General features: G+C 52.5%; 1 long non-coding RNA gene across 2 annotated transcripts; it reads left to right on the top strand.

Annotated features, from left to right (window-relative positions):
* Positions 1 to 2,057: 2,057 nt before the first annotated feature.
* LOC127234204 (uncharacterized) lies at positions 2,058 to 17,453 on the top strand. 2 transcript variants are annotated; one of them, XR_007835560.1, is made up of 4 exons: positions 2,058 to 2,295; positions 13,971 to 14,088; positions 16,379 to 16,513; positions 16,968 to 17,453. It is a non-coding gene; the product is annotated as an uncharacterized LOC127234204 (long non-coding RNA). The 2 variants fall into 2 exon arrangements; XR_007835559.1 differs by lacking the exon at positions 16,968 to 17,453 and having other exon boundaries at positions 2,060 to 2,295; positions 16,379 to 16,842.
* The last annotated feature ends 397 nt before the right edge of the window (positions 17,454 to 17,850 follow it).

The raw sequence follows: 17,850 nt of genomic DNA, 5'->3' as shown, positions 1-17,850 counted from the left end.
TACTTTATTGTACTCAGCTGGAGCCCAGGGGCTGGAGAAAGGAAGTTTCACTCCCAGTGCCCTTATCAGATGGCTAACTCCCATGCAGAGATTGGGGAAGGGGCAGAATGAGCCTTCTCCACCCACCACCTCTCACTGGCATTCCAGTGAAATCACTGTGGAGTCATCTCCCAGCCTGAGAGAGGAAGCCGGGCTCCTTGGGAGTTGACTATTCAACTCCTTTCTAAGGAGGAGGAAATCTAGCTTCACAGATGTTAGCCCAGTCCCCTCTCCTTCTGCTCACACCCTTCCCCAGGATGCTCTGCCACACAAAGACAGAGTAGCTGGTTACCTACTGTCACAGAGGTAAAACTTCAGAATGCCAGAGGTAACTTTGCCCGCACTCAATGCTGGGTATGGTAAAGGTGGAAAGAGGCCCAGGATTGCCACCTCCAGAAAACTCTTCCTCAAGGACCACTTGGTAGGTGAGGAGTGTTTTATTCTCTTAGTTGATTGGGAGCCAATTAAGATAAACAGTGTGAGCACATGGTGATGCACACGCCTTTAATACCAGCACTCAGGAGGCACTGGCAGGTGGCTCTCTGTGAGTTCAACACCAGCTTGGTCTACATAGTGAGTACCAGGACAACCAAGGCTATGTAGACAGACCCTGTCTCAAAAAACAAACAGCAAACAAACAAACAAAAAAAAAAACAGCATTGTGTCTGACTTGTCCCCCCACATACCCTAGGGTCCCCCTGGTTGTACCCACACAGTTGGTGTGAGACTGATACTAGCAGGAACATGAACAGTTGAGAACAGATCACAGAGTGAAGCTCCCAGGAAAGCAAAAGATGGGTCGGCCTGGGTCCTCCCCAGCCTGGGGTCCAGCTGTCTGTAAATCAGATCTGAATAGACAGTGGATGACCACCTAGTGTGGACATTGAGGGAGGCCCTGAGCTGCAAAAGATGGGGATAGAGTGATGGCCCTCAACAGAGGGCAAGGCTGACCACTGGGAGGAGCTCTCTGCAGGCCTCAGAGCTGAGTTTCCTGCTGGCCCATGACTCTCCTACAGCTCCTCCATATATGTTTCTGACTAGCACTGTGGGAAGCCTGGAGACTCAGAGCTTGCCAAAGTCACCCACTCCTAGAAGAGCCTGTGGTAAACTAGGCAGGTAAATGGGTAAGACAGTGTGTGGTGAGTCCTAGGAAAATGCAAACAGGGCATGTAATGGGGAATCCTGAGGAGGCCAGGACACGACCTCTCCAAGATGGTGTCTGAGAGTTCAGCGGGAGCCGAGAGAAGAGCTAAGGCCTTGGGCTGTGTGTGGTGGTGCAAACCTGTGCACCCAACACCTGTACACCTGAGAGTCCGAGACCACCTAGGCCATAGAGTAAGACACTGAAAAGGAAAGCGGCTGCGGTTGTTTCTTAGGGTGACAGAGTCCCCAGCAGGGTATGGCTGGCTTCAAGTGCCTGCCCTATCAGGGCAGCCTCCTGTGCGGGCCCTATACCTCCTTCGCACAGGGATAGGAGTAGCCACTCAAGGTCCTGGATTTCTGGAGAAGAGATTTGCCTTCCCTGGGGCCTGCTATGTGTCACCGTTCCCATCACCCGCTGAGCCCCAGAAGCCTCAACTGGTGTCTTTCTCTTGGGGGATTTTCAAAATATCCCAGGGCCCCGTTGTCCATTCCTGGGACTAGGGGCAGCAGGAGAAGGAAATTCTCACACACAGCTCTCTCCCAGGAGTTTGCCGAGTTCCCAGGCTGACAACTGGCAACCCTCAAAAGTCCGTCCCCCACTCCCTTCCTCCTCTCCTCCCTGCCTCCTCCTCCCCCCTGCCCTTCTCCAGTTTAATAACTTCCACATGGGCTCTGGCGGCTGGAGCCAAGCCCTCAGCATTGTCTGAAACCTCCAAATTTAGAAGAAATATGAAAATTGTCAACCACTCCTTCCTTAGGGGGTAAAAGAAACATTCGGCACCAGGGGCAGGTCAAGGCGAGGCAGTCACGTGGCTGGTGCCCTGGCCAATGGGGGGCCCAGGGAGGACTGAGCACCCGCCTTGCCCCACCACCAGGCTCGCTTCTTCAGCTCATATAAGGTAAAAGGCAGCGAGGCCTCCGTGGCCAGACAGCCACGGGCAAGGGGCTGAGCAGAGGGGGGTCCCATGCCAGTTGCTTAAAAATGCCCCCCGTAGCATCAAGAGGTGCCAGCCGAGTCAACTTAGGTGAGAAGCAGTGACACCCACAACCATACCTCAAATAGGGTGAGCCTCCACCTCCGAAGAGTCATTCCTGGGCCAGACAACAGCCAAGGTAAGGACCAGCCACAGACATGGGTCCCTGAGCGGGCCTCCGGGGCTTCCCCTCAGGGGCTCTCATCCCTGCTGTCTGCTAAGTGCTCTATGCTATTTGCCTCTCTGGATCTCAGTTTCCCTATTTGTACCAGGGCTGGATCTGGTGATCCCCAAGCATTGGCCCAGCCCTGGCCAGCTCCAGTCCTGTGGGCCAGTTGGCTGTTTCTATGGAATGAGGAATGAAGGGCTACGCTGATGTCCTTGACAGGCCAGACGTCCACAGTGGCACATGGGGGCAGTTTCCCCTGCCCCTACCTTGACAGCACACTGCCAGGTTGTACCAGGTGTTCACACCATAGCTCCAAGAACCTCGGGCTCCTATTAAGGAAAATTGCTTCCAAATACCGGTTCCAAAAGCCAAAGCCAGGAAAGCAGCTGCCTATGCTCAGTCAGCCAGGGAGTAGGAGGCAAAGATCCGAATGGATGGGGTGCTGGCTGCTTATAGAAGAGGGGGAGGACTAGGAAGGGACACTAGGAAGACAGGGCCGGAGCTGCATCCCAGATCTGTACTCGGTGTTGGACTATATGGCTGTGGGCAGCCCTCTCTGGGCCAGCCAAGATGTGTAAAGAAGCAACTGGACCGGATGGTCTGGAGAGGCAGGGTGTGGCTTCTGAGCCATTCGGGAGACATTCCCTGAGGGGATTCCTGGGCAACACCACTGTCAGAGGTTGAGCCTAAGGTAATGGAGAACATCCCCAGGGTGTTTGGCTGAAGCCCTCCATCTGGTTTTCCCAGGGTGCCATGCTGCCTCTGGTGGGCAGGGGAATGATGTCTGATGCAATAATCCACAAGTGCAGGACCTCAGGGCAGGAATGGGGTGAAGAAATCAATCACACAGGGTTTCCAGGGCCTTGGAAGGAAAGCCTGTGATGAGCACTGTTGGGGCCTGGCAGAGCTCAGATTGGAACACACAGGCAATATCCAACTCCTTGAACCTACACACTGGCCACATCTGAGCCCAAGATGGAGCACAGTCCTCCAATTTCAGATTGTACAACATCTATTCCTTCTTGCACCTGGTCACCCAAGGCCATATGGTTCAGAAGGAGCACCAAACACCAGCTGATAGGGTCCAACTCTGGCTTGTTTACATACAAAAGCGCTTGATTCAGTCATCTGCCATCTTCTTCCTCTATGGAATAGGTGCAGCTTAAATTCTGACCCCCTATAGCCATTGTGAGAACTAAGAGACATATATGTCTCAGCTACATATAGGGAGAGGCAATGAGACAGAGGGAGGAAATGCCCAGAGTGTCCTAGAGAGAGAAAGCTCTAGAACGAGAGGTAGAATTCATCCGAGTCAGAGGAACAGGGTGAAGGGCAACCAGCCTGAGACCACTCCCTTAGGCACCAGCAGAGTGAGCCCCCAGAGGTACAGAGCAATCTGAGACCTTCAAGATACAGCTGGGCAGCAGCAAGCCCAGAGTGAAATCATATGAAAGCTATGACCATCAGCTGACAGCAGAGCAGGAGCAGAATGTGTGTCTGCTCAGCCAAAGGATCCTTCAGGTATCGTGAGTAAGAAACATTGCTTTCATTTGTTGAGCACTTAGGAGATCCAGGAATCTGAGAGTTTTATATGAATTAATTCAGTGCAGGACTTGGGGAGCTAGATGCAATCATTCCCACTTTACAGAGAGGTAAAGTATATGTGTAAATACTACATATGTGTGTTGGCTGCCCCAGGCTGCTATCTCCACCAAGAGCCTCTAGCTTCCTGCTCTGTTTATAGCCACCATGGACTTCTTAGCAACTGTCCAATAAACCTCATGGATAGAAGATGTGTGGCTCCCAGGAGCCATACAACAACTAAATGGTTTGCATTAGTGTAGCTCTCCTAAGATTATTCTTAGGACAGATCAAATAATTCCAATGCCCCTGGCTATGATGTAAACCACAGCCCACCCAAGCTCTGGCCACTAGAAATTAGGTAGGAGGCAAGAACCCAGCCTCCACCCACATGCTCTTCACGGGGTCCCTTAGTCCCCTGAGAGCTATAGTGAGGAAGCCAGACAGGAGGAGACTCCTGTCTCAGGGTTTGTGCTGGGGCTTAATGAAAGCTGGCACCCCTGAGGTTACTGCTCTCCCTTAGCCATGTGACTGTGCCAAAACAGAGGATACCAGCACCAGTCCCCTAGCCACACTATAGCTATGTAGCCAACCTCAGCCCTTTCTTCGGCTGGCTAGTTCTAGAGAAAAGCTACTACATGCAGCTCTGCAGAAGAGAAAGTTCAGGGCCCTGAGCTGCCACAGACCCAGAAGAGACTACTCCGAGGTCTCCAAGGTCCTTGACGGTGGTCCTGAGACTTCTTTCAGTTTTCCATCAGAACAGCCCCTGGGGCTTAGGTCCTGGGGTGGCCCAAAGAACCATGAGAAAGTTGTGCGTGGTAGCACACACACACACACACACACACACACACACACGCACGCGCGCGCGCCTTTAATCCCAGCACTCGGGAGTTAGAGGCAAGAGGATCTCAGCGAGTTCTAAGCCAACCTGGTCTACATAACCAGTGACTGGTCAGCCAGGTATACACCCTGGAAGAAGGAGGACAAAGAGGCATGAGAAATGTTGCCCTCTGTTTTTGTTCAGTTTTAAACACACATCCTGAACGCAGAGGCTATCTATAATTTTTCCAGTTTATACCTGGAGAGGGGTTGCTGGGCCCTGGGTGTGACCTGAAGACAGCATGAGAAGTCATTGTGTGTCTGTCTGCCTGCCTGCCTTCCTCCCTCCCTCTTTCTTCCTCTTCTCTCTCTTTCTCTTTCTCTCTCCTCTCTCTCTCTCTCTCTCTCTCTCTCTCTCTCTCTCTCTCTCTCTCTCTCTCTCTTCCATCAGGCTACTTCTACATGTCTCCCTGAGCAGACGTCTCCTTGACCACACTAGAAATGATAGGATTTCTTGAGATGTATGCTGTACGCTTTATTTTGTACACATCAAATACTGTAAGGAAGAGGGTTGAGGATGTAGCTGGGTAGCAGAGCATTTGCCTGGCATGTGTGAGGCCCCCGATTCATCCCTAGTACCACAAAAGAAAGAAGGGAAGAGGGGTGGATGTGTGGAGGAAGGAAGGGAGGTACATGACACACGGTTGTTCTGCAAGCTGCTGATCCTTGAACACATCGATGGATACCTAGGATTTTTCCTATCAGAGCAGCCACATCACACTGACTCTTAGGAAGACCTGGGGAGGGGGAATGGGGGGAGGCTGAGCAATAGTCATCCTGTCAACTCTGAGTGCAATGCCTGGGGGTGAGCTGCAGGGCTTGGGTGAATAGAGTCAGGGAGCAGCCACTGCTCACAGCCTGTTTAGACAAACCCCACAGGGATCTGACATTGGCACACATTGCCAGAGCTCTGGGGTCAGCCATTTGCCTGCTTGCAAAAGAATCTGTTAGTGGCAGCCTCGCAAACACCACAAACCTTTCCTCTAATTTGAAACGTGCCTGATGCACAGTGGTCCTTGCCCACTCTCCTGGCCCACACAGCCCAGCTCCTCCAAACCACTTTTGGGTCTGTTGAAGATGCAGAGTTCTACAGGGATGGGGATGCCCAGGCCCCCCCCCCCCGCACATGTCCAAGATGAAGAAAGGAGGCAGAAATGATCAAAGTGCTGTAAGAACCTTGTGAAGTCACAGGAGGCTAGGATCACAGGGCCAGCTCTGCACAGGCTGCTTGGGATGAATCTTGCATTTTGCCTGGAAGCAGCTTCGGTTCCTTGAGCCTCTATAAGTTTATCTGTAAAGCAGGGAGTTATGCTACTTAATAACAAGGGTCGTTTATTGGGCTGTTTGGATCGGAGGAGCTGAAGCTGTTGAAGCCAACAGAGCAATGACTGACACACAGGAACTATGCAAGAAAAAGTGGTTGCCACAGCCTGAGGCAGCCTGCCAGGGGAGAGGATGCCCTGCTGAGTCCTAGCTTCTTGAATGCTGAGGAATAATGAGCTCTCATTCTTTCAAAAGTAAAATTCTCAGTGCTGCAGAGATGGCTCAGTGCTTAAAAGCACTGGCTGCTCTTCCAGAGGACCTGGGTTCAATTCCCAGCAATCACATGGCAGCTCACAGCTGTCTGTAACTCCAGTTCCAAGGCTTCTAACACCCACCATATACACATTCATGCAGGCAAAACACAAATGAATATAAAATAAAAAATATAATAATAAAGAAACTATAGGAATAAAGAGAAAAGGGTAACAATTCTCAAACCAGGCATGTTAGCATACGCCTATAATACCAACACTCAGAAGGATTGGGAATTCATGGCCATACTCAGCTACAAGTGAGTTCCAGGCCAGTCTGGGCTATGAGAGAGCCTGTCTCAAAAAAAAAAAAAAAAAAAAAAACAGTTACCACACTGGGAATATTGTGAGTCTATGGTAAAGTGCTTGCCTAGCATGCTTAAGGCCCTGTGTTCCATTCCTAGCATTTTAATCTGCCACACAACAAAATTGCTTTGTACCAAGGCCTACTGTCCTGTGCCCTGAGGTGAGTATCTCTATCCCTTGGGTCAGTCAGAGGCTCAGAGGGGTCTGGTTATTTGCTCAAAGTCACACAGGGTCTCAATTTGAGACTCAATCCCAAATCTTGCTGACTCCATATGCATTTCTGCTATTTTCTAGAACCAGACAAAAGGGATATGAATCAGAAAGAACCAGTTCCAGCTTGATTGGACACTTAACATTTAGGAGAGGAATCTATCTGCCCTCCAAATTAAGAATAACTATGGTGACAGAGTGGACACAACCCCCCACTCTCAACCATAGCCCAGCTGAGGACAGAAAATGCAGACTCTGGCCAGACCCCTCTGTGTCCGCCGAGAGGCCTCATCAGTCCTGGACTGCCTCTTTCCCCACACAACTCTTTGGAGTCTTGCAGAAGGAACAGGGAGCTAGGCCAAGGCTAGGAAAGGTGACCCCACCCTGGGCACCTCCCCAAAAGCCATGTCAGTCTGTATTCCTGTGAATCCTAACTGCATCACAGGGAGGCAGCTAGAAAGAACCCTGCCCCACCTAACCAAGTCTCTGCCCTTCCTCCTCTGCTTCCCCCAGTCAAACAGGAATGGGAACGAGTCAAAACAGGCTACATTTCATAAGTAGTGGCCATGATACCACCCCTCACTTGCCAGCCTTTCTTGAGCCTGTAGACCTCAGGCATACAGTCAGCAACCTGAAGAGCCTAGGGTATCCCCTGAGGTTCACTGAACAACGGCCTGGGCCTGGCTCTGTAACCATTACACTTGAGGCAGTGCCCTGCCCTGCCGAGCTCCCTGGGTCCCGTTGTCATCATTTGGGATGGGAGGGGGACAACTCATGGCTAGTCCATGTAGACACCAAGACTCCATCTGAGAGGAAACTGCCAGGTGGAGGAGTCAAGGGGAACTGGGTGGAGAAAAGATGACAGGGTGAGAAATTCTAAGTGCCAAAACTGCAAGAGGTTCTTTCAGAACTCCAGGGGTGTCTAGGAGCTCTCCGGGGCTGGAGGCAGACAAAGGGAGAGAGACACCCAGGCTCTGGAGTGGCTTGAGTAGTCAGGAACCCTTTTAGTTTCTGTTGGCACTTTTCTTTAATCTGTTTGTCCCCTTCCCCAAAACACCACCAGACCAAGGGCCCCACAGGAGCGGGAGGTGAGGGAATATGGTCACAGGAGAGAGATAAGGGAACCGGAGAGTCGGGACAGGGGGCCAGCAGACAGTCATCAACTCCAAACATCTCTCAAGCTTACTGAGGAGCAGGAATTCTGCAGCCCAGAGTATGTGGTGTGAAGCCCCACAGATGCCCGTGGCATCTGCACTCTAGAGGGGAGTCTCCGATAGTCTGTTCAAATTGGGGAGGGGGGCCATTTGGAAGTAGTGAACATCCCAAGAAGCATGCAAGATTAGCAGTGACAACACGGAGAAAAGTCAGGGATCAGAGTCCCTATGGGGCCTTTCCCACCAACGGCCTGCAACTTCACATGCCTTCCCAGGCTGCCATAGGACACCACGGATCATACGTCCCTGACTGCCTGCATGTCAGATTCTAGCCAGATATGACGTCAATTCTGCCCTGACTTTGCACAGGGCCTTCCTGGGCTCCCTGCCCTCTACTTCCTCTTATCCCACTGTGATCTTTGCTCTTCCCAGGGGACTCCAGGCTTGACCAGAGAGACCTGGAGCCTATTTACGAGGACAAGGTCCCTGGGGGCCATCCATCTAATGTCCTCCCACCCAGCAGGAGTGAGACCCATGGGGGTAGTCTCTGTGAGCCCGTTCACACGCTCCAGAGAGTCTGCATGGAGATTCCTGCAGGGTCACAGGAAGGCAGCTGACTTGTGATTAAGATGCCTCGCCTCTCCTTCTCCTCCATCCTTTTTCCCCTGCAGTGGGTGGGTGTGACAGGAGGAAAGCAGGCAGCTTCCCTGGGCTGATCACAAAAGTCAGTATGGCCAGCTAGGGCGCAAGAGCAATTCTAGGTAGTCTACTACCTTCTAGAGCCTGGGCAGGCGGCCGATCCAGGGAAGATGCTCAGGGACCTGTCAGGCCTGGGAAGAGTCCTGGACCAGTGGAGACAGACAGCAGCCAGGCCAACAGACAGGGCAGGGATGCTTGGCACTAGAGCCTTCCTGAACCCAGGTTCAAGCTGGGCACAGAGGCTTGGGGAGGCGGTAGGGTGAGTGATAATCCCCTGCCTCAGACTGGCTAACACTGGAACATTTTCTGGTGCACTCCCCTGGTAACCTGGTGGCTTCTGGGTAAAATAGTCCTGGCCTGCAGGCATCAGAGCTCCATCTCCTCGTGTCAGCAATAAGCTGAGGAGAGACTTCTCCCAAGATCACACTGTTTAAGTAGATGCGTCCTTTACAGTCTTGCCTTCTGTCTAGTGTTGGAGGCAATGAGGCAGGGACAGAGGAGAGCAGGGTACCCAACCAGGACATGTCATGATCCATTGTCAGCCAATAGCCACCTATGGCCAATTCCTGCTGTTCTGTCTTCTAAGTCCCTTCATTTGGCCAGAGATGGTCCCCAAGCTATTGGAACATCGAATGGGAGGAAACCTCCTAAAAAAAAAAAAAAAAGGAGCGCCCAGGCTGGGACGGGGAAGCCTAGCTCTCTATATGACTGACCATGAACAACAAGAAGTAACTTCTGGCCTCAGCGTGTTCAGTAAGGTCTAGATCCAGAAAAACAGAGCTCTCCCCCCAATGATGCACCATCTCACTCATCTTAGATTTACCCGGGAGGTTTGGCACAGGAAGTGGGTGGGCCACAGGAAGAAAACAGCAGCCTACAGATTGTTCTCTGCCCAAACTTTGCTTTCCAGCCAAGAAATTCCCAGAGAGGGAGAGAAAAGTCGTGGAAGCAAGCATGGTGTGGTAACTCACGCTTGCAATCCAGCACTCAGAAATCTGAGGAAGACTGCTATGAATTCAGAGCTAGCCTGGGGTACATATTGAGTTCAAGGTGAGCCTGAACCCTGCAGTATGAACTCCTAGTGGTGGTGGTAAGGGATGCTGGGGAGCTCTTTAAAATGATCCCAGTCAGCCAGGCCTAATGGCTCAGACCTATAGTCCCAGCACCTGGCAGGAAGAGTGACAGGTGGAGCTCTGTGAATTTGAGGCCAGCCTGGTCTACATAGTAAGTTCTATGACAGCCAGAGCTACACAGTGAGATGCTATCTTGAAAAAAAAAAAGTAATAATAAAAAATATATATAATTAATTAAATAAATAAAATTATGACAGTGAGGAAAGCTAAGGCCAAAAAGGTCAGCACAATATTCAAAGTGACAAAGCAAATCAAAACTGGAAGAGGACCAGGGCCTCTGACTCCCAAGTCGGTACTCTTTCCGTGGTCTATAGTACTTTGCAGAATACTGGGAACAAAAGCCATTCTGGTATGAGGTTGGGTCCATTTGCCTCAATGCCTCAGACTCCCTCACAAGAAGTCTAATCTCTTTCCCTCAGATTCTTCCTGGAAACGGGAACCAGAGGCATCGGGACCCAATACTAGCATCTAGCAGATACTCAGGGCTCTCTTAGGACCCATTACCAGCATCCGGCAGACCCGCAAGGCTTCCCAAGTGGGCCCTCTTGCCCTCACCTTTACTCTTTCTTCACAGACAGTAGAGGGCTCAGGCCAGGAAACCCACCAAGCTGCACCTCCACAAGCCCTGTCCCACCCCAGACCCCAAGGTTGGGCTCCATCCAGAGTTGTAGGCTCCAGCCCAGCTTCCCTCTGAGAAATTTTTCTTACCATAAAAGGGCAAGTGTGCCTTTCTCAGCCCTGCTGCCAGCCCTGCTTGGAGAAAGGCTGAGTTATTTTTAGAAGATGTAGATTTATTCCTAACCCAAGATGGAGCTGCCCCTTTGCACCATACCCCCTTCCTTTTACTCTCCTTTGTGGCCACCTCACACACCACACACACACGCGCACACACACACACACACACACACACACACACACACACACCTCCTCTCCTCTCCTCTCCCCAGGTCCTTTCACAGCCTGCTTCCCTCCTCTTACCCTCCCTCAGATCTTTCTAGTTACTGGAGAAAGTGACGCATCTGTCCCCCACCCCCTTCTGAAACAGTATTTACAACATACATTCCAAACATCCGCCATCTGGCTTCTAGGAAGAGCCAAAAGCTATTTGGAAAAGGAAGTCGTGATTATTCCATCTTCAAAGCCAGGGAACTTAAGGCCCTCTTCTCTCCCACCTTCCTCCCAGAGGCCCCTGTGTTGACCGATGACATCTTTCAGTCAATAGATGAGGTCAGGACCTTAGCTGGATGCCAGTTGGATCCCTGACTTCTAGCACTCCTTTTGCGTTCCTTGCTTCGCCTCTCTGTGCCCGGGTGTTCTCATCTGAACAAGGATGAGAGACCAGAATGCACCAAGACTTCAGATCCTGCTTCAGCTGAGAGACCTGCTTTGGGCTGAGCAGTGAGGAAACGGAGAAAGGGACAGGGGTGAGTTGGAAGAGTCCTGTAACCATGAAGTCTCTTCCCTGCCACCATGTCCTCCTGCACATGCGGCTCCTGACAGGCGGAGAGACCAGGGCCGGTGCACGTAAGCTGCTTGGGCTATGTCTTCAGGAGCTTTATATCTACCTGCCAATCTCTTCACCCTAAGTGGTCCAGAAGAAACCAGTATCTATTATCCAGAAAGCATGCCCATTCCTCAAAGCCCTGCAACCTGGAGGCTCCTATTCTTTGCAAAGCAGGGAAGACAGGCTAGGGAAGTTGCTCAGCAGGGAAAGTGCTTGCCATGTATGAGGACCTGGATTGGATCCCCAGCACCCACATAAAAGTGAGGAGCTCCAACAGCACCTGGAATCCCAGTGCTGAGGATGCCAAGACAAAAGGATCCCTAGACCTTTCTAGATGATCGGTGTAAAGATGGCTCAGTGGTTAAGAACACTGTTCTTGCAGAGGACCCAGGTCGAATTCCCAGCACCCACATGGCAGCTCACACCTGTCTGTAACTCCAGTCCCAGGGAACCCAACACCCTCTTGTCCCCCCTGAGGGCACTGCACTTATGCACTTACACACACAGAAGAGACACACTTAACTTTTTTTTTTTTTTTAATGTTGGAGAGAAATACAAGACACCTAATGTCAGTTTCTGGTCTTCACAGTTACCAGTACACGCACCCCTAACCCAACCCAAGACAGAAACACCCCCCCTTTTCACCACAGCCCCCTCCCCAGCTTCTGCTGTCTCCCTTCCCTTCCCCCTCCCTTCTGGCCATCAGTGTCCCCGCCACCACCACAGACACAGAGAGAGAGAGATATTCAAACCCCAAAAGAGTCAAATGGGACGGAAGCAAGACCTTTCTCGTGGTGGTGGGGTTTTGCGGTTTGTTTAAACAAGTACTCAACAAGCGAGAGAAATGGCATAGCCAAGAGACATCTGGCTATACCCACAGCAAGAAAACCGTTGCCCCCAGTGTCTGGTGGCCTTGCCAGGATCCAGGTGATCTCTGTTCATACTAAAACTGCTTCCCCTGTTCTCAGCCTCCTTCCCTCCAAGACAAGCAGGGCAGTCTGAGTTTCAGGGCTGTGTGAACAGTGCGTGCTGGGCTGCATGGGGCCAACTGGGACTCCTAGACTATGAGCTGTGTGACTGTGGCCTTGAGGGGATGCTGTGAGCTCCGTGACCCACATGGAAGGTTCCTAATGAGAACCCTTAGCAAGGCAGAGTGCATCAAGAGCTCCCAGCTCTTCTCTCGCATCTCGCTTGGAGACGCCAAGGGAAAGTGTGCAGAAATCCTCTCCTCTTTCCACATTTACCCTCATTGGAAATTAGGGACCCTGGTATTGAGGCCCTTCCTCTCACCCCCAGAATCTGAGCTACTGGAGGCGAGGCTTGGGGCCCTTTCTCTTCCCTCTTCCCCTTTTCCTGCATTGCTCGTGTTCACCACGCTACGTTCCCAGGGCTTGCTCAAGAGTCCCAGAACACCATTCCCTGGGGAGGAAGCCGGGAGCGTGTGAGGTTGATGAACTTCACAGGGTGACAAGGGGCTGAGGGCCAGGGCACTCTGGGAACAGAAGCCAGGGGAAGCTGTGCAGGAGGGAACATGAGGAGGGGCCAGGCAGCGGTGGCCCCTGAAGTCAAGCATCCATACCTCCCCTCCAGATGCCTCCCACCCCCTGCCCCTACACTTACCACGCTAGCGATAGAAACCACAGCCATTTAAGTCATGGCTTGCCATGGGCCTAGAACTGTGCTTGATATCTGCTGCCCCTGGCTATGAACAACAAGGATGTGAGGTCAGAAGCCAGGTGAAGACCAGGATCCTCGGACACAGCTGGGGGCGGAAAGGTAGCGATGAGATCCAAAAGACAGGCCCACCTCTCCCGTGTTGTGTGCAAGCAAGCGGTAACCCGGTCCCAGAGTCAAGAGCCACGAACCTGTGTGTGGGAGGAAGCTACAAAGGGAAGTTAAGGTAGAAAGTCTCCCAAGAAGACAGCTGTAACTTGTCCCCTGGGAGAAGGCTCTGGCTTTGGCAGTGACCTTGGCCACATGAACTTTGCTTTAAGGTCATCCAAGCTCAGCGGATAGCCAGCTGAGCCTGGCTCCTCGTCTGCCCTGAATACTGATCAGTGGGTTGCTTTGAGCGAACTACAATGCCTTGTTCATTCCCTTCCCACCTCAGCAGTTGCTGTACCATTCTGGGGCCATGCTACAAGGCTGAGAGCCTTGTGATGCTGGAGGAGGTCACAGTCTCGGTCACTGACTTAGCCCCAGGTTGTGTCCTTCCCCAACACAGCCCATTTGTGATATGAGAGGTGGGACCACCGGTCATCAATGCCACTGGGCAATGTCCTTGCAGAACAGAGCTGTCACTGGCAGGTCCAGCTGGTTAGATGGGAAGGTGAGCCCTCCTCACAAAGCTTAGAATTTCCCTGAAGTCCACCTTTGAAAGCAAGATGGACACAGCAGGGACCACAGTCATGTAGGACCCAAGGGACAGTCCCGTGGGGCTTGACAACCTCAACAAGTCAGTCCAAGGCTTCTGGACTTGGAGTGGCCCAGGCCCTTTGTCAGTTTCTCAGAGAACAATATCGGGCACGGGCCCTTGGGGTCCGGCGCTCTGGTCACAGGGTGGCCTGGAATACTTGTGACAAGCAGGATCTTTTGTGCTTTTCAGGCAAGAGTGATGGCTAGTAGGATCCCCCGCCACACAGGAGAATGACGTGCTTGTGAGAGAAATCCTCCCAAGAGCCAGGAAAGGGACGGCGGTGGCAGCCCTGCTCCCAGAGCTAACTGTAAGTGTCCCTTATATATCCACACACACACCCCAACTCTGGGAGCTCTAGGAATAACCTGGGGCCCTCAGACAAGCTCCCCACCCCAATGCTCTAAACCCTCAGGAAACCAGGCCTGGGAGTCTCAAAAGGCAGAGCCTACGCATAGGGTGGCCTTTCTGTAATGCTGGAGGCTGGGACGGAGGTGGGAAAGAGGGAAGTGAAGAAGAGGGGACACACAGGTGTGAGAACCCTCCCCAGCCCGCTCCATCCCTTCAAACAGTGACAGGAAGCAAGCCTGGCTTGAGGAAGACAGACGGCAGTACTCTTCCTTAGAGATGGAAGTTTTTTGGAGGGGTACCTGGGGTCCTGGGGCTCTGGGCAAGGACTACGCTATTGCAGCTCCTAGGGATGGAGGTGATCCTTCAGCCCTGCTGGGGTCCCAGTGTGCAGAGTCCTACATTCGGTAGCACACTGTGGGAGGGGTGCGGGGGGATGGGAGTCTATAAGTCAGGTAGGGAAACTGAGGTCCAGAAGGGCAGCGCACACTCTGGGCATAAGGTGGGGCAGCGCAGAGAGGTCTGGTATGGCTCTATTGGGGATGGAATGAACAGGGGAAACTGGAGAGAGGGCAGGGAAAGATGGAAGGCAGGGCAGCAGAAAGGACCGGTCTATGGATGGGAGACAGGGCTTATGTAACAGCCCACCTGTTCACCCCTGTGCACATGTGTGTGTGTGAACAAATGTGTACCCCGACACAGCTCACAGCCCCATCTTCACTTGTGAGCAAATGAGTCCATTGTAAACAAATGGGATTAGGAGGCTGCAGGCGCCTCCTCCAAGACCCTCTGGCAGACATGAAGCAGGGTGGCCAGCTGCACTCGCTCTGGCACGGGGACAGTCAGCCCTGAGCCCCCAACCCCTCCCCCACCCGGCCCCAGGAAGGAGCCTTGGAGAAGATGCCAGGATGATGGATGGGGTGAGGGAGGTTCCAGGGCCGGCCTGAGAGCACACAGGATGTTAGTGCTTGTGGGAGGCACATTTCTGAGCTCTTCCCAGCAGCCCACCCCTGCACCCCCTTGAGCTCCCCTCTGCAGCCTCTCCCACGGTCCCTGCTGCTGGCCTGGGACTTGGGCCTAGCCTGAGGTGGACCCTGTGCACATCTGGCCCCTCGGTCCCACAGCTGGACTGAGGGGAAACAGCCGAGGAAGCATCAGCACAGGGAGACACTGAAGGCCACCTTAGAGGGCAGAAGGGACCTGGGAACAAAGCCACAAAGCCAGCTCCCTGCTTTCTTGCCCATTGCTTCAACCGATCCTCAGAGCTGAAATGGGTGCCGCTGTGAGCAGCAAGGCGCGTTTATCCAGGGCTTCTACACATCCTCCTCTGAGGCCCTGATCTGCACCAGGCCCTATGTCGTGTGCTGAGAACACCCAACAAACAGCCTATTGCCGTGTCTGATGGAACTGTTCCTCTTAGGCCGTGTTGTGGAGCATTAAGGCTTGCCTGGTTTCCCAACGGGTACACCTCCAAACACAATGAACTTTGTACGGAGCACATGTGATGGCTCTGTTTGCCCCTTTATGCTGTGTCAATGCAATCAGCCCACTCAGAACCCGGATGCCAGCTACCAGGCCCTGATACCAGACAGCCCTGAGTTAAATCCTACCTCATTTCCTGTTCAGTTACATAGTTGTTCTTAGACTCTCTGGGCCTGTTTTCCCTTCTGCAAAATGGGGGAGCACTCAGGAGGCAGAGGCAGGTGGATCTCTGTGAGTTCAAGGCCAGCCTGGTCTTCAAAGAGAGTTCCAGGACAGTATTCAAACCTACAGAGAAACCCTGTCTCAAAAAAAAAAAAAAAAAAAAAAAAATAGGGGAGCAATTGCTGTCACCCCGTGGGGCTGATTGAATACTCCTCTTTCATACTCTCATGTAGAAACGGAGGCCCCAAGAAGTGAAGGGCTCTGAGATGGGAGTGAAGTTTGGACCAGGCTGTTCCCTTCAACCCAGCATTATTCATCCCACCTGCTACATCAATCAGAGGCCTAGATGGCTGCTCAGTTCGTATAGGTGATTCCCAGGGTATGTGCTGGGCCTTGCCTGGCTTCTCAGCAGCAGTGCAGGTGACCAGTGGTGGCCCTCGGTCCTCTGAGTGGTGACTGAGGTGAGGAATGACAGGCAGAGTTCCTAGCTCAGAGCAGCCTTGCCATATAAGGGCAGGAGCCACAGAGCGTCCTGCCTGGGCCTGAGACTATCCAGACAAGCACTGTTTATCTTCTGCTTCAGCCTCCCCTCTTCTCACCCCTCCCAGGAGCTTCCCAAATGACAGAAGCCAGAGAGTCCCCAGTCTGGAGACATTTTCTGAAGATGTGGGGAAAGGGAAAAAAGCGGGCTGTCCCCAGCACCAGGCCTCCAAGGGCCGAGAGACAACACCCAAGAGCACCAGGTAAGATCCAGAGTCTGCCTGGCCCTTCCACCTCTTTAATGGAATAGGAACCAAGCCCCAGAGATGATGGGGCTGACTGGAGATGGGGCCTGGATCCCCAAGCCTCTCCCATCTTCTGACGGCACCAGAGGGCAAAGGAGCCTTTCTCGGGGTAAATAATGTAGAAAGGCTACATACCTCTTCTCAGTGAAGCCCCGCTTGAGGGAGGCAGGACGGGTGGGTGTCCAGACAAGCTCTGCCTACCAGCCCAGCACATGTATATGAATGTTTCTGGGGCCAACAAGCCATAAGGAGCCCCTTCCTGTCCCACTGCTCCTCCCCACCATCCCAGTCCCCACCCCACCTCTTCCAGGAGGCCTTTTAAGCAGAGGAAGGACCAGACAAGCACCAGAGCTTGTAGGTCCTCTCCAGGCTCTCAGGAGTTCTGCTGAGTCTGCCCCCATGCCCTGCTCAGGTGATTTCCTCCCCCTCAACCTCGAATGCTCTGCAAGGGCAGGGACTATACTGAGGCTGTGTTAGCCCCAAGTGCAAGGACATAATCCCGAGCACACAGAAGTGATGAGTCTGCTGAATGAGCCAGCACAACTATGAGACCCTGCCCTAAACCCAGAGGACTAAGAAACCTCAGGCACGGAGGTTAAGGCGAGGGGCCAGGCCCTGCTGCTATGAGTTAAGAAGCCCAGCACGGTACCTTGTACTCTTATCCCAGGGAAATTCTATTTCTCTGGAGTCTTGGAGACCTATGGGAATATATGTAGTTAAACATTCGCCAGATTGATTACTCTAGAATCACAGGGACAGAACTGGACAGTCTTTATCCAAGGATGGGACAAGGAAGATGAGGCAAAGCCCTTCCTGGCTGAACACTTGCCTCTTAGTACCGTCTGGCTATTTACTTCTCCTTAAGATGGGCCACCCTGTGTCCAGGTCCCAGAGCACACCCAGAAGTATAAAATCTCTGCTGTGCTCTTCTTTATCCCAAGGCGGGGTAGCAGTGGCTCCCAGTTCCCCTCTCTGAACGTGTACCTGCAAGTCTAGAGTGCCTCCACCCCCACCCACCCCCAGTCCTCTATCCAACGTGATGTTTCCCAGCCCCGCTAGCTGTCCAGAGAATAGAACAGGCTCTGGCGCCCTGCCCCAAACCTAGCCATCAGATGTCCTGGTTTCCACTTTTGTCTGCAGTTGTATTTTAGAGTGTAAAGTAAATCCTTTTACACACATAAGTAGGACTACTTGCTATAAGTGGAAAACTGGCTCTATCCATAGTCTGAAACAATGGTGTGAGAACAGCACCAGTTCCACGCTGTCGCCCACTTCTGTGGCTTGCAGGCCCTGAG

Source organism: Phodopus roborovskii, unplaced genomic scaffold (genome assembly GCF_943737965.1).
Source record: "Phodopus roborovskii unplaced genomic scaffold, PHOROB, whole genome shotgun sequence".
Lineage (NCBI taxonomy): Eukaryota > Metazoa > Chordata > Mammalia > Rodentia > Cricetidae > Phodopus > Phodopus roborovskii.
Note: the sequence above shows the minus strand (reverse complement) of the source record. Positions and strands in the feature narration are given on the sequence as shown.